Source organism: Dermacentor andersoni, chromosome 3, assembly GCF_023375885.2.
Source record: "Dermacentor andersoni chromosome 3, qqDerAnde1_hic_scaffold, whole genome shotgun sequence".
NCBI classification, from domain to species: Eukaryota; Metazoa; Arthropoda; class Arachnida; order Ixodida; family Ixodidae; genus Dermacentor; species Dermacentor andersoni.
Window position 1 is genome coordinate 239,255,603 of NC_092816.1, and position 26,290 is coordinate 239,281,892.

Genomic DNA, 26,290 nt, shown 5'->3' on the forward strand with positions numbered 1-26,290 from the left:
ACTTTCTCCAGGCTGCCTTTCTTCTTCTATATTCGCGTGCACAGTCCGGATTCCACCATGGTGAATAAGTACCACCTTTAGTTGACTGCATGCTGAACTTGGATTTTTTATAACTATCACTTAGCACTTGGCACAAATGAACTGCCTTAACTTCATCATTTAGGCCAACCTGTTTTTCTAAAGCTGATCGCAGTGAAACTTGAAATGTACTATAGTTAACGCTTTTCAACCAAATTAATTGGGCGCGTTATTTCAAAAGTTATTGGAAGATGGTCGCTATTTGTGGCCGAGGTAATAGCAGACCAAGAGGAAATTACACAGCTCGAACTGGAAAAAGTTAGGTCTAACACCGAACGCGATTTGCCGGATACATAAGTTGGGGTTCTCGAATTTACACAATTAAGGTTATCTGACGAAACCCAATCTAACAATCGTTTACCACAAGAGTCGGACCGATAACCCCATGATACGTGGTGAGAATTAAAATCACCAGCTATGATTATATCCTTTCTGCATGCTGCAACCACGGCATCAAGGGAACCAGTACTGCGGACGCCTGTAGGGAAATAAACATTGATTATCAATAATGGGGCGCATCCAGGAATTGTTACATCCAATGCTAGAATCTCACTTTCAGTGGAGAATGACTGGTGACTAATTCTAGCTCTATGATAAATTTTTGTTGAGATGAAAAAGGCTAATACCCCTCTGCGAGAAGGACGATCTAGACGACAACTGCGATAATTCTTTAAAAGATAACTCCTTTCTGTGGATAACCAAGTTTCTTGCAGAATAATCAAATCAGGAGGAAGATCTTACCAGAGATATAGGAGACCAGCGGCTGCAGCAAAAATGGAACGACAGTTCCACTGCAGCACTTTCAAGCTTCCTATGTTGACGATATTCCGGCAGTAATAACTGCCGTCTGTAGAATGTTATCCTCTAGGAAATCATCTTTTGATAAGCTCTTATTTTCACTCTTTTTAGCTTTTAGTTTGTGGAGGGTAGTAGCTCTCGGGGAGTATGGAGAAGCACGACGTTTAAAAGTTCTAGCATCCAAATCCATGTTCTCCCGAACCGGATTCGTGACTGCGAGAGCCCTCGTGTTCTGCACGAGTCGCGGGAGCGTCGGAGGCACTGCGAGGCGAGACCTCTGCCGATACGTGTTTCTCTGTGTTCTCATCAGAGACTGTGATTTCAGAAGCAACACTTGGACGCGCAGTAACGTGCAAAAGTTGCGACAACTAAGAAGTGAGAACTTGTCCAACGGTCTCTGAAAGGTTCGTAAATAAACTGTCAAGAGCTTTTGCCATAGCTTTCTCTACGGCAGCAGCTACAACATCACCAAGACATGCATCCATTGCTTTGGAGTGACGAGCAGCAGCTTCAGCATAGCTATGTGATTTCTCTAATGAGAGTGCACGAGCTTCACGACACGAACACCGTTTCCGTTCTATAATTTGTAGAATCGAGCTCTTGGTCTCTCGCAGGGCATTGCGCACAGTCCGCAGGGTGGGAACCTTCACACAAACAGCATCATTCGCTCTGAGAGGAACACATTTTCCCATCGTGGCCTTCTCCGCAAATGCGACACCGAAGCTCTGATCGACATCCCTTAATACTGTGGCCATATCGCCAACACTGAACGCATTGCACTGGGTGGGGAGAAATTGCTTCCACCCTGTGTATTAAAGGGAAGCTGAAGAGTCTGTCGAATTCAATAAGACGCTCATATACGGATGCGGGAACCTTATAAACCATGTAGGTAAAATTTTGGGTTTTTTTTCGATTAGGAGCGACGTAATCGTCGGTTGAAATTGCGCTGTAGCTCTGCCCCCCGTCGAATGCCGCGCGCTGCTGCTGACGCTGACGATGCGAGCGGAGACCGGAAACCGCGGTGTTGTGACGTCAACTCTAGTGTTTCGTTCCTTCGCAGCGTCCGCGACCGTGCCTGACCGCGCTTGTTTCTGAGTGCGTGCCATCGTAATCTGCTTCGATCGACCCTGCATTCCTTTGTTGGTGCGTCTGCGTGTATGTAGAGTGGTAGTCAACGTGCGTGGTAGTCAACGTGAGTGGTAATCCACGTGAGTGGTAATCAACGTGAGTGGTAGTCAACGTGGTAGTCAACATATGAAGGTCACTACACGTACTGCATGAACCGGGAAGCTTTTCACGCGTTTAAACCGTCTTTGTAGATTGCCGAGAGCTTTGGACAGCGCACAAATGCCGACGATCACATCCCCGCTTACGTTCCACGAGGAGGCATGCAGAAACACAACACTACAGTTGTTTGACCGGAAACGAGCTCACTATATCGGCGAAAGATCGGCGAGATCACTAGATCGCTTTGCAAAAAACATACTCATCAAAGAGCATTTCCAAAACGAGGAGATCCCAAGACTTTGCTTTCGTTCGCGTCGAAAGCACTGCTCGCACCAGCATCGTTTGTTTCTTCGAGAGGCCGGCTCTTCGCAATCGGCTCGTACATGTAGGGAGTAACGCCGAACTCCTCAGAAAAACGCAGTCTCTCTAAATTTTCCATTACCGTCTCAGAAAAACACCACCAAACTACCTGGCACCGCGCTTCATGTGTAGCGGCAGCGGTCGGTTACTAGAGTTGACGTTACGAGGCGCCCGACCAATCACAGGCGGAAACGAGACGCGTGAGCTGGGCGTGTCCGCTGCTGCACTTTTCGTCGAAATAAAATATATTTGCGCTTTCTTTCGCTCAATTTCGATACGATATTCGAATTCGGAGGGTTGAAAACCATTATGTACAGATGTTCACTCATTTTTTCTGGAAAACCTTTCAGCTTCCCTTTAATGGCCATGCCTTGATCTCTGACGGCCTATTTGTGCCTGCAAAGGTGACAATAACCGACTCTGTGGGGGCTTTTTGATTCTCACAAACGCGTGAACATCGGTAGGCGGAGATGGCACCTGCCGGGGAGAACGTCTGCAGGACCTCGGAAGCACACAGACTCGCGTCGACTCCACGAACTAGCCCCTCAACGCAAGCTAGATGAGCAGGAATAAAAGGCCTCACCGGGTGATTCGCGAATATTTCGCACTTGAGAAGGTCGGAGACACAGGTCTGGTCTGGCGAACAGCATAGAATGCCCCCTCTGCCAAATTGTCAAACATCGGTTATGCTTTGGAAATGCGGGGTTGCTTTCCGCAGCTCTTCTTGAATCACCTTGCGATTCTTCACGCGGATGAATCCCCCATTGGTCGGCACTAGGGCCACTGGAACGCTGTGAAAGCCACTGCGCAAGAAAGCCTCTATGGGCATGTCCACGACCTGCTGAACTCCAGTCGGTCGTCGGCATGTCATTAGAGGGAAGCGACGAAGCCGTCCAGAGGAAAGATGCCGGGAGAAGAAAGAGACATTAGGAACTCACAATCAGATTGACGACACAATAAGAGGAAAGTACAAAACAATACTAAAGAAAATTAAACCGCCCGATACTTGACCGATTCCCCGCAGGACCCCTAGGAAAGCTCCAGAACGGTGTTGCTTCTTCTTTTTCGTGCCCACCCGTTATCGGGCTGCAGTGACCACGGCTATTTCATTTTCTTCCTGCACGACGCCGCTACAATCGCCGCCATTTTTTGTTGAATGCTTAGTAGTCTTAGTCTCGTATCTTGTCTTGATGTGCTCTTTTGACACTAATAATAAAATAATACGCTGACATTACAATATCAACATTTCGCAAGAAAGTTCGGACTTTATTGACAGCAAACAGCAGTATTACAGACGCAGGCCGAATACATAAAATATGACGACGTCACAGCGGTCCCAGTTTCGTACAGCACATGGCGGCAACTGTCATGGCGAGACAGTGAGACTCTCGGGTGTGCGTGTTTGTTGTGATTAATTAACGAGTTTTTATGAGGAACCTGCATGATCTTGCTCATGAAGTAATTATTTGTGGATGGCTTCATCTTTGGACGGCGTTAAAAGAACAGGGCAGCGGATGTCAGCTGCTTTTATTGCTGTAACTTAGCGGTGTTGTGGATTCGCCAGTGCGGATTGAAAAGCACCGTTTTCTCCAGCCCCGATTCTACCATTTGGAGGTGCACTATCTGAAAGAAATATTTAGACGTCGTGAGTGAAATTTAAAACAATTGTGACTTTAATCCACTCAGTTCTAGCAAGCAATGACCTTTACCAAAATCACGTGAATTGTATCAACAGCCTTTGAACAGTGCCACCGTGTACCTTCATCACGGCCTCTTGCACAGTTTATGTGGCGCAAGGCCTCAACCTGAGCTCTCAAGGGGCTCTCAACCTGAGCTGCACAAACCATGCAATGATTGTTAAATTGTTTAGAGCCATTGACTATGGCTTTAGTGTAAATACAGTTGAAATGAACTCACTTGTAGCCTGGCGTGTAACACCTCCCAAGCAGTACTTTTCTGCTGAATACTGCGCGAGCTTGAGGGCCAGTGTTTTCATTGTTATCGTTGTTGTGCACCAATTCAAATGCCTGCCATTCGACGCAACGTGTTTGGAAACGCAAGCTTGCAGTGCAAGCACGCCGTAAATGTGCTTCTATTACGTCGGGCACATTTTCACAGGCGCGTTGGCGCAACACTGGGCATAAACACTGCACGGCACCGCAGCTTTCAAGTTTCATGCAGTTTTCGAAAATCGCTCGTTCAAGGTGCCATAACTCTAGTCCTTGAGCTGGATTCTTCAGAGAGGCGGGGGTTACTTGCACGAAAAAGCGAAACACATATTCAGCTAAATGAAAAATCAATAATTAACTTCGTAATTAATTACATTACGGCACATACCGCAACTTACGAATTGTATGTAGCCGGGCGTATCCACTTGGACTCAATTTCCGGAATGGCGCCCGTTTGGAGATATGCGCCGTCAAACTCGCCGTAAAAGTGCGCCGTCGGCCTACATACTTTATTAACAAAACGCTCTTTTATGCATTGAAGCACTAAAGTAAATGGAAAGCCCATTTATTTCCTCTCACACTTTGGAAAATAATGTGTCGAAACTGGTGTAATCCTGTGAATTAATTCAAAGTGGATGCATCTTGCAAATTCACAGGGTACCATTCGTTAATTGCAACATGTGCTAAGGTCATTAGTTAGGAAGCGAATGTGTCAATTTTTGCTAATTGCAGATGTGTTTCGATTTTGTGCGCTAGTAATGTCTGCCTCTTGGAATAATTCAGCTCAGCGACAAAAATAATGTTATCTACCACAGGCGATTTCTAAAAATTCCGTAACACATAAAAGTGATGACCCTGTATACGAATATCACGTATAGCACCGGCCTACGATATCATGCTCAAGCGTGCCAACAAAAATAAACACAAACTTACGCTCAAAACATGAACAAGCGAAATAATGACGAATACAAACTCTTATTGGAATTTTCGCCAGATAATTCTCACTAACAACTGACGATGGAGTGCGCGATCGGGGCGGTGTACGAAATACCGCTGGAATTAATGTTGGGTGGCACGACGGGCCCAAAGAAATGCGCGTCTGCCCGCGCACTGCTTGGCGGCATAGGGGACGGCACGTGCGTGAGCTCTTGGAAGCTTTCTTTATCGCGAATAGGCGTTGCGTTGTTCGCACAGCTTGGGAAAGCGAAACTGCATCGAAACGCGGACAAGGTGCTTACGTCTGACAAAGGACATGAATTTTACCTATGAATTTATCGAATGGAGCTTCGATTAACATAGATTGCAGCATTGGTGTTGGATGCGAATATATATATATAATCACCTGCGTGCGGCCCGAAGAACAAGCGGGCGTAAGTTTCAGTGCAGCTTAGCAGCAACGTCCAAGTTTTTTACCGTTGAGAAGAGGTTTATTGGCGGCTCAACGACCGGGGACGGCGAGGCAGCCCGAAGCACTGTCCAAAAAGACACCAGCAATCAACAGCGCGACCCGAGCCGCGCGTTGGCGATGCGGCTGTGCCGCGAGGCGCGTCTTCTTCACAATCTGCCCCCGGAAAAAAAGGGCCATCCTGGCGCCTTAAGAGTCGGGAGGCAGAGGGTCGCGGTAGGGCTTGAGACGCGAGACGTGGGCAATGTCACGTCCACGCCGGCGCATGTCTTCAGGTGGTGACAGTGGCTCAATGAGAAAATTCACCGGGGATGTTTGCTCCAAGACTCGGTAAGGCCCTTCGAATTTTGGGACGAGTTTCGAGGAAAGCCCCGGAGTCTGGAAAGGCACAGACAACCACACAAGAACGCCTGGAGCGTAGGTGGTGTTTGGAAGCGTGTCGGTGCGGTTTTCTTTCTGGCGCTGCTGTTGCTCTGCCGTAAAGGAGCGCGCTAGCTGGCGGTATTATTCGGCTTGTCGGGCGACGTCGGACACAGGTAGACACTCGGAGGCGTCAGGACGGTATGGAAGGAGCGTGTCGATGGTATGCGTAGGCTAGCGGTCATACAGGAGGAAGAAAGGTGAAAATCTCGTAGTGGCCTGGATCGGGGTGTTGTACGCAAACGTGATGAATGGAAGGATGCGATCCCAGTTACCATGATCAGATTCCACGTACATAGAGAGCATGTCACCAAGTGTGCGGTTAAATCACTCTGTGAGCCCGTTAGTTTGTGGATAGTATGCCGTGCTTGTCCGATAATATGACATTCCGAAAGCAAACTTTCGATGACTTCAGAGAGGAAGGCGCGACCTCGATCGCTGAGGAGTTCTCGAGGTGCGCCGTGTCGAAGCACGAAGCGATGTAGGACGAAAGAGGCTACATCCCGCGCTGTAGCACTTGGTAAAGCAGCAGTTTTGGCGTAGCGCGTCAAATGGTCAACAGCAACTACGATCCACCGATCGCCGTCTGGCGTCATAGGAAGCGGGCCGTATAGGTCGATGCCAACGCGATCGAAGGGTGTAGCAGGGCACGGGAGCGGCTGCAAGGCACCAGACGGGCGTAAAGGCGGCGATTTGCGGCGTTGACAGTCAAGACAGCACCGAACAAACCTTTGTACAAAATTGTACATGGCGCGCCAGTAGTAGCGGTGGCGAATTCGTTCGTACGTCTTGAAGACTCCGGCGTGGCCACACTGCGGATCGTTGTGGAAAGCGGAACATATTTGAGACCTTAAGCTGGGGTGACCACCAGAAGCCACCGACGGCCTTCAGGAGTGTAATTGCGTCGGTGCAGCAGCTGGTCACGAATGGCGAAATGAACTGCTTGGCGTATAAGGGTTCGGGATACAGGGATGATCGATGATCCAGAAAGATAGTCGAAAAGAGAAGCGATCCACGGGTCACGACGTTGTGCGGTGGCAAATGAGTCGATGTCGAGAGATGACACGGAGTGTGCGGCAGTTGTTCCGCAGGCCGAGTCTGGAGGTAACGGTGAACGAGACAGGGCGACTGCGTCGGAGTGTGTGCGTCCGCTGCGGCATACGACGCGAATATCGTACTCCTGGATGCGTAGTGCCCACCGGGCTAGGCGGCCAGTGGGATCTTTCAAGTTGGCGCGCCAACAAAGCGCGTGGTGATCTGTGACCAAGTCGAATGGGCGCCCGTGCAGGTATGGTCGGAACTTGCCAAGTGCCCATACTAAAGCCAAGCACTCTTTTCCGGTCACGCTGTAATTGGCCCCAGGCTTCGTCAGCGTGCGACTCGCATTGGCGACTACGTATTCGGGGTAGCCGGGCTTTCGTTGGGCGAGGACGGCGCCGAGACCGACCCCGCTGGCATCTGTATGTACCTCAGTTGCAGCTGATGGGTTGAAATGGCGAAGAATAGGTGGGGAGGTGAGAAGACGACGCAGCGTAGCAAAGGCGGAGTCACATGCATGGGACCAGGAGGAGAGGGCGGCGTCACCGCGTAGAAGCTGAGTCAATGGCGCCATGATCGATGCGAAATTCCGAACAAAGCGCCGAAAATATAAGCATAGGCCCACAAAGCTTCGAAGTTCTTTGATGGTCTGAGGCTTCGGAAGCTCAGCGACTGTTCGAAGTTTTGCAGGATCGGGTCGAACGCCGTGCTTGGACACAACGTGGCCTAAAATGGTGAGCTCGCGCGCGGGGAAGCGGTACTTCTTGAGGTTGAAGGCCAGCGTTCGTTAGACAGGTCAAAACATGTCTGAGGCCGAGCAGGTGAGGAGGGAAATCAGGCGAGAAAACCACGACATCGTCGAGGTAACACAGACATATAGACCACTTGAGGCCGCGCAGCGTGTAGTCCAGGAGTCGTTCAAACGTGGCAGGGGCGTTACAAAGCCCGAAAGGCATCACCTTAAATTCATATAAGCCGTCAGGCGTAATGAATGCGGTTTTCTGGCGATCGGCCGCAGCCATCGGGACCTGCCAGTACCCTGAACGCAAGTCAAGGGACGAGAAGAATTGTGCTCCCTGAAGACTGGCAAATGATAGACGTTTTTGCGCGTTACCTTATTTAACCGACGGTAGTCGACGCAAAAACGAATAGACCCGTCCTTCTTGCGAACGAGAACGACAATAGATGCCCAGGGATTGTGCGAAGGTTGACTAACATCACGGCGCAGCATATCTTCAACTTCTTCGGCCGAGACGCGGTACGGTCGTTGACGTAACGGCTGATGTGAACCGGTGTCACTTCCGACGTGCGGCCCAGGTGTGGTTGTGAAACGTCGAATGAACCCCTAAAGTGGTGCAGGAGATCAAGAAGGTCGGCGCGTTCGGCAGGTGTGAGAGTATCGGCGATGGCATTCGAGAACGCATCCCTTGATGTTTCCTCAAGCGCGGAAATCGAAGATGGTTGGCCGGAGCAGACATCAAAAGAGTCTCCAGGTACGTCAACCAAAGACGAAGAGTCGAGGAGTTCCGCGATGCCAAGGCATTCACCAACGAGCAACGTAATAGGCTCACAGAGGGGATTGTAAAAGTATATATTGCTGCAGCCGCCTGCTATGTCAAGCGTCGTGAAGGGTAGTGGGAGAGATTTACGGCTCATGAAGACGTCGGACGGTGTGAAGAGGACAGTTGCATCAGCGACGACATCACAAGAGACGGGTACGAGGGCGAAGGAGCCAAGTGGGATATCTGTGTCCTCGCGCACGGTAAGTTTAGAATTCACAATCTTCGTCCAAGGGTGCGTCACAAGGGGAAAATTCAACTTCGGCGCGTGCGCAGTTGATCACGGCTTTATGACGGGATAAGAAGTCCCATCCGAAGATGACGTCATGCGAGCAGGTGGGAAGAGCAATACACTCGACGATGTAAACAATGGCGTGAATAAGCACACGTACAGTACAGGCCCGTTCCCACTACTACAACAAGCGGATTCGCTCGCCGGAAAAAAGAGAGCGTGTTCTCATCTGTTGACGCGCGCATCGGCGGATCCGCCACCGCTTCTCGCTTTTCCGCGACGACAGCGAGATCTCGCGGCAGTTTCTTTTTTGATGCGAACGAGACGATAGTTCACGTGAGTGCCTCTCGTTCGCGGTATTTGTTGCGTCTGCTTGTATTGCGCCGTTGCTGGGCTTCCAGCTGCGAGATACTGAGCACAGCACGATGGCGAGCTTTTCAGAAGACGAGAAAATGTCAGAAGAAGAAGAAATTGTCACGATTGTCCTCTGCAATTCAATGATGGCTATGCGTCAAGAGCTGCGACGGGCTGAGCAACCAAGATCGCGGCGGCGGCGACGACGGTGGCGAGTCCGCCCGTCCTTGCAGGAGTGGGATAGGTTGGGACAGGCCAACAATCTCTTGCCACTGCATGAATCGTTAGACAACTTTACGCTCACTGTTGTAGCACAGAAAAGTTTCTATTGTAACACTGCTCTACTCTCGCGGTGCCATCATTGTCGCGCGTGCATGCCTGCACAGGCATTCGAACGGCGCACGAGCTGAGCATGCACGGCATAGGAGCAAGCAGCGGCGCGGGAAAAATGTTTGCTGACGTTTGACGAAGAATATGCATAAAAGCAAGGTACTGGCAAGGAGAAAGTCTTGTCGCTCCGGCATCGGCGGTAGTAAGCGTGAACAGCAGTTGTCCTTACCACTCACTCACATTTCTTTCTTATCGTGTCCCATAGCTGCTCCTTGTAGGCAATGTCCTTGAAATTCAAGTGCCTTTTGTCTTACAGTATGGGGTGCTGCTTGATCGTATCCATGAGCATTTCCACGGAGAAGGCCGGTCGCTCAAACATGCTGGCTGCCATGTTGAGATTAGATGGGTTGTGACGTCAAAAACGCAACTTCCGGCGGCGCCGAAAGCGGAAAAAGTGGGTCCTGGACCAATTGCCTTCACCGCGCCGCTTTCCGCCCATCTCGGCGTCATAAAAGGCCGAATCCGCTTCACTCGCCGGATATATCGTGTAGTGTGAATGGGCCTTACAGGCTGCGTGCGGAGTGATGTGCTGCGCGCTTGCCGTACGAAGCGACAGTCCAGAAAGCGGCGTGGTCACCTTGCGCAGCGAACGGCACAGTTTGGCGGCTATCACAGAAACGGCTGCGCCGGTATCCACAAGAGCGAATGCAGGAACACCTTCTACACAAATTTCGACCACGTTAGCAGGAGAGGCGCGAGGACTGTTCGAATGGGGCGCAGTTCTTGCCTCGTGAACTGCGACGTTCAGTTTTCCTGGTCAGGTGGTGCGGGTCGCCGACGCATTGGGGAGCGACGCGAAGGAAATTCTGGGAGGTCAGCACGAGCACCATATTTAATTTTCGTTGTATTCCTGTAATTATCATTTGGTTATGCAAGTGAGCTTGAACCAGTTTGAACCGTTATTTTTTCGCTCTGGAGTTCAACCGGCGCTGAACCGTTTTCTATGGGGCTCTTGCATTGCCCAAGGGGCGCTGCGAAAATGGCGCTAAAAAGCACCCTCTGTCCTGAACTGGTTAGTACCAAGCTTCGGACAGCACGTTTACAATATGAACCTGCCACTTTCGGTTTTGTTGTACCACGGCTAGCAGCGAATATCGGGCGCCGAAGATTTTTTTCAGGGGTGGCACGCTGCGTAGTCGCAATAAATCATGCAACGCCGAATACGTGTGCGCCGTTCAAGAAATAAGCGGCGAAGTTTTAACGCGGTGTCAATCGCAAGTGAAGCGAGTCGCGTACGAAGTTGAACTTCAGGTAAGGTTTGCCCGCTGCTAGATTCAGGCGCACTAACGCGAGGAAATGCTTGCTATAAATAAATTCCCAGCAGCGCATCATGTGTACGGAACTGCCCAAGCGCACGACGGCACGCGCCGCTACGGCAGCAATCTTTCAGCATACCGCGATGTACGAACTGCTCGAGCGCACGATCGTACTGGGCTAGGGTGCGCGTTATATGCAGACGATATTACCCTATGGGCAACCAGCGGCTCGTTAGGACAAAAAGAAGAAATCCTGCAAGAAGCAGCGACCGTTGTTGAAACCTTCGCTCGCAGCAGCGGAATGAGCTGCGCTCCCGATAAATCAGAATTTACAGGATACGAGGTCGAGGCCGTCAAACTCGCGAGCCGGTCAACCTCTTTCTAGGAGACAGCCAGATAAGGGAGGTCCAGAAAATGCGAGTCCTCGGACTATGGCTGCAAAGCAACAAACGATTAGACCACACCATTAAAACCCTTAGGACTACGGTGAAACAGATCTCCCGTATATGATTCGTAGAGTAACTTATCACCGAAAAGGTTTCAAGGAAACAGAGACGATCCGGCTTGTTCAGGCTTTTGTGCTAAGTCGTCTCACATATAGCCTCCCTTTCCAGGACCCCACGAAAACAGAACTAAAGGCCCTAGATGCGTTGATCAGAACGTCGTACAAAGCGGCTCTCGGCCTACCACAGGGAACCTCTACTGAACGCCTGCTGGCCCTCGGGATTCACAATAACTACGAGGAGCTACGGGCAGCGACGCTCATATCTCAACGGGAGAGGCTTAGCTTAACCTCCTCTGGCAGAAAATTACTTTGCCGCGTGGGTTACCCTACTCGTCCACACTATGCGGGAGAAGAACTCGAATCTCTGCCCAAAGTCCTTCGTGAAAGGATCATAGTAGCCCCAATTCCTAAGAACATGAGTCCGAAATACCACCGGGGACGTAGAAGTGCTCGAGCTCGAAAGTTAATGCAGCAATTCGGTGGAAACCCGGATACAGTCTACACAGATGTCGCTCGGTGTGGTGCTTACAAATACGCCCTCGCAGTGGTAGGAGCGGCCGCAAATCAAGGGCTTGTGACTTGCGCCACGGCTAGAGTTGCATCTGCGAATACCGCAGAAGCTTCAGCCATCGCGCTAGCTATTAAAACTAAGGACGCTGTAGGACAATCGTCGATAACTCTAACAGATTCCCAAGTCGCATGTAGACTCTTCCTCACCGGTAGGCTACCACACAGCACCACTCACCTATTAGGACCCAACCTTACGCAGAAACACATGATCATCTGGTGCCCGGGTCACGCAGGACTCGAGGGCAATCAGAGAGCGGACGGCGCAGCTCGTGCTTTTATCAACCGAGCGGCCGACCACTCTGACGAAAACCCCTTTTTACCACGAGACATCCTTGAGCACCAGCGGCGCGAGCGAAGAAAATACAGTCCACCACACCCTGACCTATCCAGGCAGGACTCTTATGTCTGGCGCCGAATACAGACGCACACATTTCCGAACCTTTATTTGAAAAATGCCATTCACCAAACGCTGTACAGCGCTCGCTGTCCTTGGTGCGGAGGCCGGCCAACTCTCGCCCACATTACGTGGGACTGCCAGAACAGGCCACCCAAAATTAATAAACCAAAAATAACCGGCAAACTTTCCGGAAGGGAGCAGTGGGAGACTTGGCCTGCCAGCGAGGATCGGGAGATGCAACTAGCGCTCCTCGACCAAGCACGGCGGATCGCTCAAGCCAGTGGGGCCCTGGACTAGGAGCTCCACCCACTCGCTTTCTGCATTTTTTTTTTTAAATAAACGTTTTGATATATATACTCACCGCGACGGCAGCGGTCTTTCGACAAGCCGCGAAACGGCAGGCCGCCTGCAATCTTTGTTGACTGCATGCCGTCAGACAAGTAGTTATACCTGCACTGTAGTAGCGGCCATCTGTCCCTTTAGCAACTGATAAATAACTGATGCTATGCATATGAGCTCGCAGTAACGTACGTGCGAATCGCGCTGCAGCGCGAGCTCGTGCACTGCTCGCTTGATGTAGCTTTTAATGACAGCGCTCTAACATCGATGTGCTGCAATCAATACTACCTTGCTGCGCTGCCTCAACGTGCTCGCTTGAGGTCAAGGATGAGCACATTTAACCCTCTAACCTGTGCTCCTCGTAGTGGGTAGTGAATTGTCACCGAATCAGCCCGAACATTTGTGCTCATTTGCACACACCTGGTCACTTCACCACTTCGCGCCGGTCGAATTGTTAATTGTCGCTGTGGCCGGGTCTCGAATCGTGAATCACCAGCAATGCCTGGCTGCCATGTCGGTCTGCTGCCGGGACTGTAGGTGCAAAAGACCGAATTTTTGAACGCAGATAATCAAGCAAGCTTCAAGACAGGCGAAGCAGTCAGCATGGCGCGCGGTTTCGCTTACCCAGCGCGACGACCTGCAGCTATCCAGCGCGCCCGACGCTCCGCTTCGTGAGGCTTTGAACGAAAACGGTAGAATCTGATGTTTGGATTCAGACCTTCTTGTTCATGGCAGCCCACAACGCAGAAGTGACGACGGTGACGCTTTCTCGAGGCTGAGCTATGTCTCTTTGGATCGGCGTCGCCGATTCCTTCTGCTTCCAGCATTACGTCCCACGGCACACGGACAGTCCGTTTTCGTTAAACTATAGGATGCGGCGAGCTCGCAGCGTGGTCGGCATGGTGTGTGAGAAGTGACGAGCTTTTTCGCACTCGCAACAGGGCAGTAAAAAGCGCGAATCGACGCAAAACTCGGGCTAGAAACGTGCTTCGCCACAGCATACTACCCAAGCTAGTACTACCCAGATAACGTTTCTCGCGCCGCCACCAGGCGCCGCTACTATACCTCAAACTCCAGCGCAAGACGCCTATGAACCGAAACAAAAACCAGAACGAAAGAAGTCGCAGTCGTCACTCCGCTGTCACACCTGAATATCGCCCCCGAGGGCTCCGTGGTCGCTGCGCATGCGTTAGCTGAGAGAAGGTGAGAAAGGAGGACAAGTTGGCCTTACCGAATGTGACGTCACACTGTTGTTTGTTTCTGCTTTTATGAAATAACTACTCTCGAACTCAGATGGCATGGCTCGCGTCTCGTTCGCGCGCGTACGTATGGATGTGGTCCGCTTCTTGTTTTTGGCGAATGCTTATATAAGCTTCAAGTTGCGGACACTGCGGTGGGCCAGGGCTTGATGACATTTGTTGCCCAGCTGCTGGTGCTACCGCGACGTACTTGGAGCAACGGGAAGTGTCGTGCGATTACCCGTTCCCTTGCTGACACGTAAAAAAACGGTTGCGCATTCGAGCTGTGGTCGATGTGATCTCGAAATTCGAAGGAACACGAAATGGTTGTCGCAGGTCCCGCAGTGATCGCAGGATAATTTATTCGTTCGTGCCTTCAACACTGCAGTTCCTACGCGTTGCACCGATGTAAAAAAAGAACAAAAAAACCGCGACATCTTCCACGCGCCAGAAATGCATACACTCAACTAACGTGGATGTCGTCCTGTGATGTTTATCGCGTTCTTAAGTCTATTTTTCTCCATCTCTATAGGATGACTACGCTATGTCCTTCTTATTTATCCATGCAGCGCATGGCTGCATTTAATTACGTTTCTCACTGCTGACCGCGGTATGGGCGTCAGAGGCTTTCATTCGTTGCAGTGAGATAATTAAAGCGTATTTCCTTCACTTAAAGCTTCTTAGTAGCTCCTTTGCGAGCCGTGGAATTAAATCATACAATGCGTACGTTGTGAGCGAGCTGGTAAACGAACCTACTTTACTGCTGCTGCTACTATCGCTTTTACGAGAACTTTCAAAATTAAACATATATTAGTATGAATCGGCTCACCAAGCTTTATATGCACGTCCATTGCTTTCGTTCATAGATCATGTGCGTAGCTTTGCAACCGTGACCGATATTGTAAAAACAGCAAGAAGACAGATGACACAAGTAATGTGTCTGCTTTAATTGTTGTCTGCGCTGTTTTTAGAATATCAACCAACTCCGCGCAGTCAGCACGACTGCTGTTTACAGCTAAAACGTGTTTATTCTTGTTGCATGAGGAGCATTTGCTTCTAATTGTGGCAGTAACGTTGTGAATTGTCCTCGGCCCAGATCGCTGACTGTGTGCAACCTTGTCTAATTTGTTTCACTTTGCTGCTGTCTTTACAGCTTCTGCTTATTTCCTCTGCCTGCACCTTATATTTGCTGTGTTTATCGAGACCTGGCCTGTCTCTGCCTCGTTGAAGACAAATGGATACAAGTACTGGTTGCTGTTGGTTTGCTCAGTCTGAGCGTGGTATGTATATCCATTTGCTAAAAGGGTATGCTGCTGCGTCTAATGCAGGTACTGCTCATCTAAAGGTAGATATAATTAGTAGTGGTTTGAGTGAGAATTAGTTGGTTTGAGTGATGTATGACACCAGAGAGTTATTGTTCTAGAAAGGTGACAAAGCTGGTCCACAAATTTAAGGTATGGAGATGCTTAACCATTTACGTGTTCTAAGTTGCCATGATGTATTACACGCATTTAAAATTTCAGTTGCAAAAGACATAGTAGAAGAAGAATCCAGAGGATTTGCTGCCAGATGTCTTGAGACTATAAATTGTAGAGAAAGCATTATGGTGTGAGCTGCCAATGATTGTCATCAGCTCTAACCCATTTTTCTATATAGTCGCTGTTGCTTCATTGTCTGTTGCCATCACATGCTTGTTATAAAAAAAAAATTGAGCTGCATGATTCCCCTGATTTTTCTCGCTCATAAGATACAAATGTTTTGATTTCGGCTGCCTTGGGGCCTCATGGTAGAAAACGAGTGTTTATTAGCCAGTTGCCAGCTTCTAAGATCATGTGCTTTGTAATGTGGGTGTTTTAAAGGATACTACACATTTGCCATCATAACTGTGAGTGCTGCTGCCTAGCACTCCCAGGGCTATGCTTAGTACATATGCGCAGCTATCCAAGAAAATTGACATTGGGACAACTGCCGTTGAAGCTCACTTGGTAGAGCATTGCAAGCACAAGGTAGAAAACGTGGGTTCAGCTTCGTTGTCTCTTATGCAAAGCATTATCATGAGCTGTCTCCTGGCTTCTTCGTACATCGAGTCAGATAGGCTCAATAATAGTTAGTAATGTGCCTGATGGTGGGTCGTTAATCTGGGTCCTTAGTGCAGCAGCCCAATTCTTTACCCATTAGGCTAAACATGCATGCATAGCGTGCCAGACTAATCTCATTGGTTCTCTCGTAGCAGCTAATTCTTTCAGATGTTATGTGACAGAGAGTTTGGGATTCACCCGTTTCAGCACAGATGCAACAAAGCAGGTGTTGTGTCTATTTCAGTGAGAAGTGTGTGCAGTTGTTTTGGCTTCTCTGTGTTTATTGTGCTTTGTATATCATGTAGTGTTAGGACATTACCTCAATTGCAGCTTCAATGCTGTGCCCATAAAAACAGTTGTAGGTAGGTGCTCAGGAGTAACGGGAAGCTCATTCTTCCTCATTCTCTCTTGCATACAGCAGGTAGTGCGTCCAGTTTAGTGCCATGCACCTGTGTGGGGCATTTCCTTGTTCTTAGTCTGCTGATGTGTTGTACATAGGGGGAAGTCAATCCTCTACATCATGGTTGTCAGTGCCGCTGAATACAGTGCAGTCTCAGTCTCTCTGCCTTGAAATGTCATAAGAGGTGACATCATCATCATTATCATCAGCCTAGTTATGCCCACTGCAGGGCAAAGGCCTCTCCCATACTTCTCCAACTACCCCGGTCATGTACTAATTGTGGCCATGTTGTCCCTGCAAACTTCTTAATCTCATCCGCCCACCTAACTTTCTGCCGCCCTCTACTACGCTTTCCTTCCCTTGGAATCCATTCCGTAACTCTTAATGACCATCGGTTATCTTCCCTCCTCATTACGTGTCCTGCCCATGCCTATTTCTTTTTCTTGATTTCAACTAAGATATCATTAACTCGAGTTTGTTCCCTCACCCAATCTGCTCTTTTCTTATCCCTTAACGTTACACCTATCATTCTTCTTTCCATAGCTTGTTGCGTCGTCCTCAATTTAAGTAGAACCCTTTTCGTAAGCCTCCAGGTTTCTGCCACGTACGCGAGTACTGCATTGCAAGGTGACATCTGGGGGTAAAGTAGCATCGTGCTGTACCTTGTCATTGGGCATTGCCAAGGTTGTGGTTGTGCAACCCAAGGATCCTGGATCTTTCTGTGGGACCAATGGCACCGATGTTGAAAAGTGGGTGGCTATGTACGAACGTGTGAGTGGAATCAACATATGGGACCCCACGCGTGTGCTAGTTAACCTGTTGTTCTACCTAAGAGGCACGGCAAAGGTGTGGTATGAAAACCACGAAGAGGAGCTAACCAGCTGAGACCAATGCAAAGAGAAGTTGACAGAGTTGTTTGGCAAACCAGCCGGCCGTAAAATTGACGCAAGACAGGAACAGGCCTCCTGTGCCCAATCCCCCACGGAGTCCTATCTCTTGTGCATCCAGGACATGCTGGCACTTTGTCGTAAAGCAAACCCGATCGCGACATGACAGAAGCTGAGAAGGTCGGGCATGTGCTTAAGGGCATTGCTGACGACGCCTTTAATCTGCTCATGTGCGAAAGCTGCTCTACAGTTGATGTTATTTTTAAAGAGCGCCAACAATTCCAGCACGCCAAAAGCCGATGCGCCTTGCAACCATTCGCCAGACTTCCCACTACTGCCGCAACGCCGACGTGTGAAGATCAACCCACACAGCAGCATGCGTTGCCATCGGAGGATGTGGCGCGAATCGTAGACGTGAACTGGGTGCGATGGCACCTGCATTTCTGTTCGCCTATCCCTGATGCTACAACATTTTCAGTCCCCTTCTTACAAGCCATCATTCACCAGGAACTTGAAAACATTGGCTTACGTTCTGTCTGTGCTGTTGCCAATCCCAGATCTAACAAACGCCCTTCTACAATTTTTGCTCCACCCCGACGCTTCTCTCCACGTTATCGCAACCCGACTGAGTAGAGAACTGCGGACGACCAGCCGATATGTTTCACCTGGTCATGTCGCCTGATACCGTCACAACTCGTGGCCCTTAACACTTTGCATGCCAACCAACCTGAGCCGTTTTGATGAAAATGCCCGCAATGTTTCGCCCACCGCCGAATCTAACAGCGCCAACTCTGCTAGGAACATGTGGTACAGTCGCTCACCATCGCCGCACGGACACCAGTCTTATTCACCGCAAACACGTCGCCCATCTTCACATTCGCCACAGCCACGTCGCCTTTCGTCCCCTGTGGCGTTTGGCCGCATCCGTTCATAAAACTAAGAAATGCAGCCCTCGGAGGTGGTGCTGCATTGCCTAATGCTGCAGCAAATCCTCTGTCTATGCACACAAGGAGAAGTGTAATTGGTGTTAAAATAGACAGCATAGCTGTCCAAGCACTCATCGACAGTGGAGCCCACATACCTGTGATGAGTGCTAGCCTGCGTAGTCGTTTAAAGAAGGTCCTCACCCCAGCAGCTGCCCGAGTGCTTCATATGGCTGACGGTGGAATGCTGGTTCTTGGAACGTGTACTGCAAGTATAGCTGGCCACCCTACTTCTGTTCTCTTTGCTGTGAGCAACGTCTTCCCTCACAACGTTATCCTAGGATTTGACTTTTTATCCACTCATTCTGCTCTCCTCGACTGCACGGCCGGCGTTCTTCAGTTAGAACTGCTTCAACTCGCCGATGCTCCAAGCACCGCCCCACCGCACTTGTGCTCGCTTCGTGATGTGTGTCTGTCACCCAAAGCAGTTACTTACGTCACTTTGACCGCCCAGCCACAGGTTCCTGATGGTGAATATGTGCTTCGTCCCATCATCGATGTGCTTTAAACCGGTCACGGTTACTAATAATGACATTGTTTTACCACATCTGAATTTCAGCCTGTGCCCTCAAGTGATTCCGGCCAGCATGTTCTTGGACAGTGTTTCTAGTGGTTCTGAATTTGATATTGAGAGTCTGAATTCTGAGAGTGGTTTATTAGTGCCAATCGCAGCTCCCAACTCTGGTTCCTTAACGGACGACTTTGCGAAAATGACTGCACTTAACCTCGCCTCTGCACAGGCCAGGGACATACGTCTCCTGCTTGAATCGTACAGTGGAATCTTTGATTTCGGCAACAGGCCTTTAGGCTGAACATCTGTTGTTCACTACCTTATAAACATTGGAGACACAATTCCTATTTGTCAGCGTCCCTATCATGCATCGCATGCTGAACGTCGAGTCATCCAATCAGAGGTGGGCAAAACATTTCGCAAAGGGGTCATCGAGCCATCAGCCAGCCCTTGGGCTTTGCCTGTCGTCCTTGTGAAAAACAAAGATGGTACCTGGTATTTTTGCGTCCATTATCGCCGCTTAAACAAGATCACGCGCAAGGACATCTACCCACTACCATGCATTGATGACGCCTTGGACTGCTTGCACAGAGCTAAATACTTATCGTCCATCGATCTTCGATCCAGCTACTGGTAGATTTCGGTTGATGAAATGGTTGGAGAAGACAGCCTTCATCACACCGGATGGCTTATATCAATTCAAAGTCATGCCCTTTTGACTATGCAATGCTCCTGCGACATTTGAACTTGTGATGGACTCTCTTCTGCGATGCTACAAATGGACCACCTGTCTTTGTTACCTTGACGAAGCTGTTTTTTCTCCCATGTTCGGCAGCTGCCTTACCCGACTCACTGCCATTATTGCGGTCTTCTGAAAAGCCGGCCTCCAACTCCACGAAGTATCAATTTGGGCGCCGTCAGATTACCGCGTGATAGCTTGCGCCATCCGCCTGCTGTCACATGCCGAGAGAAATTACCCTATCACCGAGTGGGAGTGCTTCGCTTTAGTTTGGGCTGTCGTCAAGTTCTGGCCATATTTGTACGGCCGTACATTTTCGGTCGTTACAGACCACCACGCACTCTGCCGGCTGTCTTCCCTCCGGGACTCGACAGGACGGCTTGGTCGCTGGGCTTTGTGGCTCCAGGAATTTTCATTTATTGTCAGTTACAAGACTGGATGCCTCCACAAGGACACTAACCGTCTCTCGTCACCCCGTGGATCCACTTGATCCTTCTGTGCATGATCCGGTGACCTGCGTGATGGCTTTCACTGACATGACTGGCATGCGCACCGAACAACAACGCGACGAGTCCTTACAGTCCATCATTGCCGGAGTGCAATCACTCCGGCAGCACTGACGGCACATGCCGCATGTTCTTGCCGCACAACGGCATCCTCTACCACCGCAATATGAACACTGATGGCCCTGAGTTGCTCCTTGGCCTTCTTCGTCATCTGCAATCCGTTGCTCTTGAACAACTTCACGATGCACCGACGGTGGGACACCTTGGAGTTTTGTGTACATACGATCACGTATAATGCTGCTTCTTCTGGCCAGGTCTCTACTGCTTTGTGCACTGTTATGTCGCAACTTGCGAATTGTGTCAGTGCCGGAAGAAACCGCCCCTACCACCTGTAGGATGACTTCATCCAGTTGAAGTTCCCTGTGAACCGTTCTCCCGCTTAGGCTTTGACTTACCTGGCACTTTTCCGACGACGACTAGAGCTAACAAGTCGATTGCCGTCGCTACTGATTACATGACATGCTATGTGATAACAAAGGCGTTGCCGACTAGTTGTGCAACAGACGTCATCGATTTTCTCCTCCACGACGTCATTCTCCACCATGGTGCACCTCGACAGTTATTACAGACCGCAGCTGCTCATTCTTGTCTCTAGTTGTCGACGACCTCGTCCGCTCTTGTGCCACTGAGCACAAGCTGTCCACCGCCTACCACCCACTAACAAACGGTCTTATGGAATGTCTCAACCGATTAATCACACAGATGGTGTCGATGTAGGTCTCCAGCGATCACCGCGACTGGGACATCACGCTGGCCTACGTGCCGTTTGTGTATAACTTGTCCCGACGTGACACTGCAGGATATTCACCCTTTTATCTTTTGTATGGTTGCAATCCCACTTTGCCCTTTGACATCATCATCCCTTCTGTGCCACGTGTTGCAACTAACATGCTCATGAAGTCATTGATCGCGCTCACAGGGCATGTCAAGTCGCCCGATCTCGTTTATTAGCCCCGCAGCATATACCAAAAGAGTTATGACTGATGCCATCGCGATGTTAAGTTTGGACCAGGTGCTTGGATACTCCTTTGGTCACCATGTCGTCGGGTTGGCCTCTCCCAGAAGCTTCTCTCTCGCTACACAGGGCCTTATGAAGTCCTAAGTCAAGTTAACGACGTACATTACGAGATTTCGCCACTTCAGTTTGATCCATCCTCAAGTCTGACGCCTGTTGACGTCGTGCATGTTTCGCGGCTGAAGCCATACTTCGCTCGCGATTCTTTGCCTACCATGAGCCGAGACGGCGCTTCACCACCCGGGGGTCCTGTTACGGAAGGATGAAAAAAGAGAGGAAGAAGACCGCAGGACGCTGGCTGCTGCGTGCTGTTGGTGGTCAGCCATCTTAACTACTCTGCCTCATCTTGTATATATATTGTAAATACAGTCTTTCTATACTCCCAACATCCCCGTAACAGTATGCTTTCCCTCTGGCATGTTCATGATCTCCGATGGTATATAAAACAGTGATGCAGACTAAGCTGCACAAAGAATTAATGTTCCGTCTCTTTCTTACAGGCTGCTGTGTTTCAGCTAAATCTGCTTTTCCTGTGTCCAGTGGTCTTGTCGCTGAATTAGTGCTTGCCTATTTCTGTTACACTGCAACCCACTAATGTTAAAACATGATACTTCTCCTCTATTCCCTTGTCCTCTGCAATCTTTTAGATTTCAATACTCGAATGATTAATACAGAGATTGATGCTACCATATTATATGTGATGGCTGTCATGACGGCAATAATTTAGGTGGACCTGAAACTAAATGAAAAAAGAAACAAAAAACAAGACAGGCATGTGTGAGTAGGAATAACTTCCTTGTGACAAAACTGGCTCCATGCTAAACTTTGCCGCAAGGAAATTGGTCTTAAAAGTCTCAAACCCATTTGCGCATACTGCATAAGCCAAGTTTTCCACTCGTGAAAACAGCAGCCGCAACAAAGTGTTAGGAAAGAGGCAAAAAAACCATGCCTTTGCATTTGTACTCTCCTCACAAAGCTTGTGTCATATATGCAATCACTCACCATACACAAACACATTGGTCAACACTGCAATGTTTGAAAGAACCCGAACCATCACTATGTAGCCATTTACCTGCAGTAAGGCTCCTGTAACATAAATCCCCACTGTGCTTGGAATCTACATAATTTTTTTTTATTTCTCAGGCATTTGGTGGTAGAGGCCAGTGCATTAGACAGAAATTCTGCTAGACTGCAGCAATGTTCAGAATGTAGTATGGGGTACTCTGTCTGGCTGGAAGTTGAAGATAGAAATTATATTAGTTGTTAAAATATAGTAGCCAGTATTGAAACTACACATGCACTCAAGGCTGAGCCACATCATTGAGAACACGGAAGAGCAGACACACACGGTGGTCACTTGAGCTGGCATTCTGTAGCGTTACCAACAAGCCCAGCTGTACGCTGAAGTAAGGCATGTTTTGGTCTAGTCAGCTCGTAGCTTCAGCAAAATTTTAAACTCTGCGAGGAAGACAGGACATGAACAAAAACATAGATGCATGCACAATGTGTAGACTTCCGACTGGCTTTGTTTGGTGAAGGCAGAGAGTTTATAAGGTTCTTCAAAATGGCAAAATAAAGAACATTCGCAAAGAAATTGTGCACGAGGCAGTGACGAAAAATAGCGAGACCACCTGTGCATTAAGAGTGCAGTAGAGTCCCAATGTGCCCATCTAAGAATTCTATTTCTTTCCTTGATAGGGATCAAGAAGGTGAGCTAACTTAGTTGTCACACCTTTTAGCGATGTGGAATGCCTTGATGACTTCTCTTTCTGTTCTTGAGTTTGCCTTCGAAAGGAATTTATTCTGTTCCTCATAAGGCAGGCAGCTTTTGCTGTCGCAGCTCCTGCACTGCAAGAGGAGATTCTCAAGGAAAGAATTAAAGTCTTAGATGGGGCACATTAAGACTCTCCTGCACTCTTAATGCATACATGGCCTTGATATTTTTCGTCAATGCCTCATGCACAAATTATTTGCAATTGCTCCTTGTTTTGCTATATTGAAGTACCTTATATATTCTTTGCTTTCACGAAATAAAACCAGTTGGAAGCCTATGCTTTGTGTGCGTCTATGTTTCAGTTCATGTCCTGTCTTCCTCGCGCAGTTTAAAATTTTGCCTAAACAGTTGTATAGCTTGTGTATACGATCAGCAATTAATATTATAATGATTGCAGCACAGCAATGGTCTAGTGGCATAGTGTCAACATAGTATAGAGATGGTACTAAGTTAAAAATTTGGAAATGCCATAAATTGTGCAATCAACCCTTATCCCTCGGTTTCCTACAGCTGCAGAGCACTTGACCACTGCAGCAGTCAGGCATGCTGTATATTGGGGAGTGCCAGGAATTGCGAGATCGAGACAGGCTGCCACTAGAAGTTCCTTGGGCCAGGTGATAACTCAAATACATCCAAATATTTCTATATTTCACTATATAAACCTTTGTAGAATAATGAACTTTTCAAGGGTGAAGTTGTTTCAGACAAAGCAAAACTATTACTAAATAGTGACCAGTTTTTTTTGTTTTGTAAGCCAGATTGCATGTATTTGACATTGCTTACTGACTTTTAATTATTCTCGCTGTCCGATACAAGCATATGCACTAACCTATGTTTTCAAACAAAACTATTGGGTGAAGCCATGTTTGTGGTGGAATAAAATTGGTCCCAATACAGAGCTTTGTGTGCACACCAGATCTTACTAGCGATCGCGGAGAAGAAAGTTAATTAGTAGCTACAAATTGGTACCGGTTAATTAAGAATTTACTAATCCAATTCGTAGTCCTGTCAATTTGAAGTTTACTGTCGTTTGTGTATCGGACCAAGCCGATGTCCCCTGGCCTGGGCAGTCCCTGGCGCTTCACCTAGTGGTGGCCTTTGAAAATAGCAGCGTGGCGCCAGTGGTTGCATCAGGATCTAGGCTCATCAAGATAGACAGCAACGTGCACAGGGCAAAGAGTTCGGTGGCCTGGTACTCGTCACATTTGTGGAGAACACTATTGTTTTTGCGAGTCCTAGCCCCTACCTAGGGTACCAGTCTGTGCACTGCGTGTGTGTATATATATATTATATATATATATATATGTTGTGCAGGATTGCTCGTTGGCAGCACGTGCTCATGCAGCAGCTGACGGGCCTTCGATGTGTTTCGCCCTGGTAGTGCGATCGTCTTTGTGGTTCTAGAGCTGCGCTGGCATTGCCCAAGAACAGGATATATCGGCATGGTGCAGAATTGCAGTGGGGGCGCTCCCATTCTATTCCCACTTCATTCCTTCAGAATTGTGATTTATGTGATTCCAGTCCTTTTAATTCGTCGGAGTTCTGACAGTTGAACCATTCCCACTCCTTGAGTGGTCGACCTAATCTACTCCAATCCTCCAATTACACTAAATAAAACGCTTTCTGTATAATTACTTACTACTTGCGCCCCGATGCAGCGATAGCGTAGAGGTAGGGCATCTGCCTCACCTACAAAAGGACTGTGGTTCAAATCCCGGTGCCACGCAATTTTCCACCGGATAAAAAAAAATCCACATGTTGACACAGCTGTATAAACAGGCCTGGTGGCCTGACCCTGGTGACCAGAACCGGTAATGCACTCCCTCACCAGAGCAGGATTGGCCACCTTGGTGCAGTACTTGGCCACAACCTTCTATATGAATAGAACAATCAAACCCCAGCCCTCAGTCCCCAGCAGCTACAGAGCAACTGACCATTGCGGCGGTCAGACCTGTGACGCAGCAGAGGGTGCTAAGAATCTCTGGATCGAGACAGGCCGCCATGGGAGTCTGAACCTGGCAATGTTTAACGCTAGAACGTTTTCTAGTGAGGAGAGTCTAACAGTGCTATTGGAGGAATTAGTGGGCATTAAATGGGATATAATAGAGCTCAGTGAGGTTGGGAGGACAAATGAAACATATACAGTGCTAAAAAGCGGGCACATCCTGTGCCACCAGGGCTTAGCGCAGAGACAAGAACTAGGAGTCAGATTCCTGTTTAATAAGGATATAACTGGTAACATACAGGAATTGTACAGCATTAAAGAGAGGGTGGCAGCTCTTGTTGTGAAACTTAATAAGAGGTACAAATTGAAGGTTGGACAGGTCTACGCCCCTACATCCAGTCATGATGACCAGGAAGTCGAAAGCTTCTATGAAGACGTGGAATTGGTGATAGGTAAAGTCAAAACAAAATACACTATACTGATGGAATACTATAATGCCAGGGTAGGCAAGAAGCAGGTTGGAGAAAAGTCAGTGGGGGAATATGGCAAAGGTTCTAGGAATACTAGGGGAGAGTTATTAGTAGAGTTTGCAGAACGGAATAATTTGCGGACAATGAATACCTTCTTCCGCAAGCGGGATAACCGAAAGTGGACGTGGAGGAGCCCTAATGGCGAGACTAGAAATGAAATAGACCTCATACCCTGTGCTAACCCTGGCATCATACAAGATGTGTATGTGCTCGCCAAGGTGCGCTGCAGTGACCATAGGATGGTAAGATCTCGAATTAGCCTAGACTTGAGGAGGGAACGAAAGAAACTGGTACATTAGAAGCCGATCAGTGAGTTAGCAGTAAGAGGGAAAATAGAGGAATTTCAGATCAGGCTACAGAAGAGGTATGCGGCTTTAACTCGGGAAGAGAACCTTAGTGTTGAAGCAATGAACGAAAATCTCATGGGCATCATTAAGGAGTGCGCAATAGAAGTTGGTTGTAACTTCGTTAGACAGGATACCAGTAAGCTATCGCAGGAGACAACAGATCTAATTTTAATACCAACCCTTATACATAGCCTTCATTGATTACAAGAAAGTGTTTGATTCAGTCAGAACCTCCGCAGTCATGCAGGCATTATGGAATTGGGGTGTAGACGAGCCATATGTACAAATACTGAAAGATATCTATAGCGGCTCCACAGCCACCGTAGTCCTCCATAAAGAAAGCAAGAAAATCCCAATAAAGAAGGGCGTCAGGCAGGAAGATACAAACTCTCTAATGCTA